The sequence below is a fragment of the Priapulus caudatus genome, unplaced genomic scaffold (genome assembly GCF_000485595.1).
Source record: "Priapulus caudatus unplaced genomic scaffold, Priapulus_caudatus-5.0.1 Scaffold106, whole genome shotgun sequence".
Classification (NCBI taxonomy): Eukaryota; Metazoa; Priapulida; class Priapulimorpha; order Priapulimorphida; family Priapulidae; genus Priapulus; species Priapulus caudatus.
Genome location: NW_014577167.1, coordinates 459,377 through 464,710, shown reverse-complemented (window position 1 = coordinate 464,710; position 5,334 = coordinate 459,377). Strand labels below are relative to the sequence as shown.

Below are 5,334 nucleotides of genomic sequence, written 5' to 3'. Positions count from 1 at the left end.
CGTGCGTGCGTGCGTGCGTGCGTGCGTGCGTGCGTGTGTGTGTGTCACTGATCTCTATTATACTAACTAGTTAGTATAATAGAGATCAGTGGTACGTGTGTACGCGTTTGTGTGTGTCGTCATCATCGGTATCATCATAGATATCCCATAAACCATATAAACCACTTCAACACACTTGTTTATTGGATATCTATGGGCACCATCATCATTGGCATCGTCATTGGTATCGTCATCAGCATCGGAATCGGCATCGTCATTGTCATCGGCATCCTCATCAGCATCATCATAAGCATCGTCATCAGCATCATCATGTGCATCGGCATCATCATCATCAAGATAATTTTCTTCGGCTACTCTAACGCGCTCAAAATGGACTGTGGTGGGGACCGCGGACATGGATGGGACCGGGAGGTCATATATGGACATGGGTGGGACCGCGACAGATTTCATTTGCATAGTAGAATCTTATCTAAAGCGTTCACTTTGCTCGCAGCATCCTCCACTTATGTTAATGTTAATGTTATAGGAATGGCCGGCGCTCGTCTCGCTGGGTAAAAAGTAATAATTTAACCACAGTTAAATGATGTGCTTATAATTGGTCAATAAGGGAATAATTTTACCGCGATAAAAATGATTATTTATGAGTATGATGGCCAACCGTAGTGGAGACATATCCAGTGCATAGAACTAGAATAGAAGTCTCTATTCTATTTCTATGATCCAGTGCTCTTGGTCGTATAACGTTAAGGCATTGTACGATGGGTAACTGGTCGCATACCAACTTTGTAGTAGCTTCCTGTCTGTGCTCGCTTCCGTTGTTTACGAGTATGGTATGCATTCTTATGGTTATGTGTATCATAGATATAGAATAGGAAATATAGTGTATCTATCATGTGTATAAATCTGTTGTTGTGATACATACGCACCCGTACAGTTGTGTAGTCGTGTCGCGGTTTACCGCTTAACTCAAAAGGTCAGCTTGACTATGACTAAACTAAAGTAATTAACTTCAACTTGAAACTAAACTTGGCCCTACATTACTACAATACTCAATAGCTCTAGTAACCGAATAATTCTGTCCCTTTTTATATTTTGGTGAGGGTTATATTGAGCGTGCGCAACGAGAAATGGCGGTTACAAGTTGATAAACAATCTTCGTCGACGAGTAATATCGCAAGTACAATATTTAAGCGATAGTTTGCTGTTTAATTTTAGTGTTTATAGTAACTTAAGGACCAGGCTGTGCGACGGATTGTCTATACATGTTCTAACATTCTATACATTGTTCTAACCCTAGCAATGCCGTTTCTTGGAGCTATCATATGGCTAGCTCTAGTATTATAGCCCGCTTACATTAACTGCCGCTGGCAGCTAACCAGCTTAACCAGCGGCAGTTAATGTAAGCGGGCTATAGTACTAGAGCTATCATATGGCACAAACGATTTGAGTTACATTTCTATAAATTCTAAACTCTAGTATTATAGACACATGTCTGTGAATTTTGAGTCTATTGAAGCGCGATTAGTCTAATTAATTAACAAATATACACGCGCGGTATTGCTCATAGGCGAATATACGCGCGGCTATGGCCGGTAGGAAAGTGTACTAACTATCATATGGCCCGAACGATTAGAGTTACATAGATACAATAATGTAACCCAACAAGAGTAGGGTTACAACGCGAGCCTATTCTTTTCTTTGGAGGAGCCCTGAGTGATTCACTCAGGGTGGTTTTATGGTGCGTTTTTCGAGACAAGAACTTCCAAACTGGGTTTATTCTAAACACGAACCTTTTTCCGCTATCCTGGGACTTACTATGTATCACAATACTCTGTATTAAACTAATATAACCTGTTACAAAATTTTGGCTCCAAGATCGAATGCATCATGGGATGACTGCTGTCAGTCATGACGCCACCAGAGCCAGCATGTCAGGCAACACAGGAGCCGAAGTTAGCCGAATGCTATGCGCATTGGGAATGCGTACGTCACATGTCAACAGAAATGGCGCTTGAAATATCGCCGCTCGTCACTTCGAAATTTAGCTTGAAATTGCACTTGCACGGTCGGGCAAGCACATTTTTTTTATTGAATGTCTAGACATAATGATATTTTTCTGTTTACACCCGTCCCTTGCATTGTTTTGCATAGAGACAACATCGCGCTGCCTTGCTGCAAGGAGATTTGAATGAAAAAAACACAATCAATCAGTGCAACACTCATAATATTATACACAACATGCATACAGCAACATGTAAACCCGGCCCCCAGACCAGGCATGGTCATTACGTGATCAGCTACTTCAAATGTTAGCCCCTCTACTGCAACCTGTGAACGAGGATTTTTTTTGCTGAAGTACACAAAAACAGATACTCTGTATACCGTGCTGTCAGTCAATTATCTGCATGCATGCACCGCTATATTCTCTGCGCTTATGATCCAGCCCCAAATAAACTTGAACATATTTTATTAATTTATTGTGAGTGTGGTGGGTTTTTAATAATAAACTGACACTTAAACAATTTAAAAATTAAAACAAACTGCGTGCTGTGTCCCAACATGAATATATTTTGTACACAAACTCGTGCATCAGCTGTTCAACTTTCTACCGTGCCGTTCTACGTCACAAATTTTGTATGGTGTATATTTTTAAAATTTTTGTTGCCATTTTTTTATATAAAAAGCAAGTACTAACGGGACTTAATGTATCGTCAAGTTCTTACATGATAAGATTGTTTCTCAACTAGTTAAAAATCTAAAAAACCTGGATGAATTGATATTATTATCCTGACATTAATTGCTTGCTATGGGCTATGTATGAGTCACGAGTGTATGTTTACATCGAACAATATAGTAAAATAGGAAGTATAATGCAGCAATTTAACCATAAAAAGTGAACAGAATTACTTAGATTTTGTGAAAAAGTGGAAATATTTTTTTTTACTTTTTACGGTGACGTAATCACTTTAAGTGAAATGTTGGATGTTGACTAGTTGGACCTTCATTTACGTTATTTACCATTTAAATTCATATTAGAAAAAAATCTTATGTATTTCTTTGTTTTTCGGGCAAGTGACTCCTACCTTCGGGCAACCAGTTTCATAACCCACTATTTTTTTTTGTAGCACCCTGCAGAGTATTGTGATACATAGTAAGTTCCAGGATAGCGGAGAATGGTTTGTGTTTAGAATAAACCCAATTTGGAAGTTCTAGTCTCGAAAAACGCACCATAAAACCGCCCTGAGTGAATCACTCGGGGGGGCTACTCCAAAGAAAAGAATTGGCTTGCATTGTAACCCTACTCTTGTTGGGTTACATTATAGTATCTATGAGTTACATTGCTATAAATTCTAGCTATTATAGACACATGTCTTAGATATGATCCCTGTGAGTCTTGAGTTTATTGAAGGGCGATTAGCTTAATTAATTAGCAAATGTGTATGCGCGGTATCGCTCGTACTTGAGTCATAGGCTAAATGCCAAAATGAAAACGAAACGTTACGAATTCTATTTTTATCCTCCAATCACAAGTCGGAGCAATTTCTCTGTATAGATGCATGCCCTACAACTGACCTGTACAATGATTGATGATGTGTATTGTGTATGCAACTGGACTAGCTCGACACACTGAGTTAGGGTTAGGGTTAGGTCAGACAGGGATGGAGGGAGGGAGGGAGGGAGGGAGGGAGGGAGGAGGGAGGGAGGGAGGGAGGGAGGGAGGGAGGGAGGGAAGGGAGGGAGGGAGGGAACGCAAGCACGCGCACACGCACGCACACACTAACGCCCACACACGCCCAGTCGCCCACACACACGCACGCACGCACGCACGCACGCGCGCGCGCACACACGCGTTACGCTATCCAGACGGCCTGTAGACAGGAAAACCCCCTTTAACTTTTAACTTCCAATTATAGCCTCACAGCCTGACGTGGGTTGCAAGGTCTCGCAGTGTAAGCATACAGCAGGTGCTGGCACTACTGCGGGCACAAGTGCAAGGTAACGGCTGCAGCGCAGGCAGTAGTACGCATACCATACATAGCGGAGAGGCAGCGAGCGCACTCAGCACACACAGACACACACAGAGAGAGCCTTTCACATGCGTGCATCCGCTAGCTTTCTCCTTCTCTTCCTCTCTCGCTCGCTCTCTCTCTCTCTCTCTCTCTCTCTCTCTCCTCCCTCCCTCTGTGTTTAGGGAGAGGGGTGATACTGTGTGGTGTATGTGCGTGCGTGTGTGTGGGTGTGTGTGTGTGTGCGTGCGTGCGTGTGCATGCGTGGGCATGTGCGGGCGTTAGTGTGTGGGTGCGTGTGTGCGTGCGTGCGTGGGCGTGTGCGGGCGTGTGTGTTTAGGGGGAGCCAGGGCGATGGTCTGCCAACTGTCAACAGACAGATCTGTGTGTCTGTTCTCACTGCTGTCCGCTTGTCTCCGCAGCCTTCCCCTGAGCAGGAAACTGCTCATCAAACTCATCGCATGACAGCTGCTGTCCTTCATCCTACTCCTCCTTCTCCCTCTCCCTCTCTTCCCCCCATCTCCCTCTTCTGCTGTCCTCCACCCCCTCCTCCCTTCCCCCTTCCCCCTGTCGTCCGCTCTCCCTGCTGCTGCTGCTACTGCCGTTGTTGTGAATGTGCTTTCCGTGTGGGTGAGCACGCACTGGTAGTGGGGGGGGGCAACGAGGGGGGGGGGGTAGGAGGGGAGGGGGTAGCATGTATGCGTAGCAGCAGACACGTGCAGCTGGTTAAACGTCATCACCGGGTTTGTTGTCATCCCAGCATCCATTCCAGCATCCCAGCATCCATCCCAGCATCCCAGCATCCCAGCATCCATCCCAGCATCCCTACATCCCTGCATCCCAGCATCCCAGCATCCATTCCAGCATCCCAGCATTCATCCCAGCATCCCAGCATCCCTGCATCCATCCCAGCATCCCTACATCCCTGCATCCCAGCATCCCAGCATCCATCCCAGCATCCATTCCAGGATCCCAGCATCCCAGCATCCCAGCCTCCCAGCATCTATTCCAGCATCCCAGCATCCCAGCATCCCTGCATCCCTGCATCCCAGCATCCCAGCATCCCTGCATCCCAGCATCCCTGCATTCCTGCATCCCTGCATCCCAGCATCCCAGCCTCCCAGCATCTATTCCAGCATCCCAGCATCCCAGCATCCCTGCATCCCTGCCAGCATCCCTACATCCCTGCATCCCAGCATCCCAGCATCCATCCCAGCATCCCAGCATCCATTCCAGGATCCCAGCATCCCAGCCTCCCAGCATCTATTCCAGCATCCCAGCATCCCAGCATCCATCCCAGCATCCCAGCATCCATTCCAGGATCCCA

The 5,334-nt window shown here is 45.7% G+C and overlaps 1 protein-coding gene across 6 annotated transcripts in view; it reads left to right on the top strand.

Moving 5' to 3' along the window:
- Positions 1-5,334, top strand: part of LOC106805242 (RAB6A-GEF complex partner protein 2-like) — a 13,635-nt gene that overhangs the window by 2,367 nt on the left and 5,934 nt on the right. For 2 of the 6 annotated variants that reach the window (XM_014806772.1, XM_014806766.1), the window contains exon 1: positions 868-973. The exons of 2 other annotated variants lie outside the window; for them this stretch is intronic. The gene's annotated coding sequence lies outside the window, so the exon portion shown is untranslated. Of the gene's footprint in view, positions 1-688; positions 831-867; positions 1,000-5,334 lie in introns of those variants that run through there. 2 more of the 6 variants (XM_014806767.1, XM_014806768.1) reach the window with 2 other exon arrangements.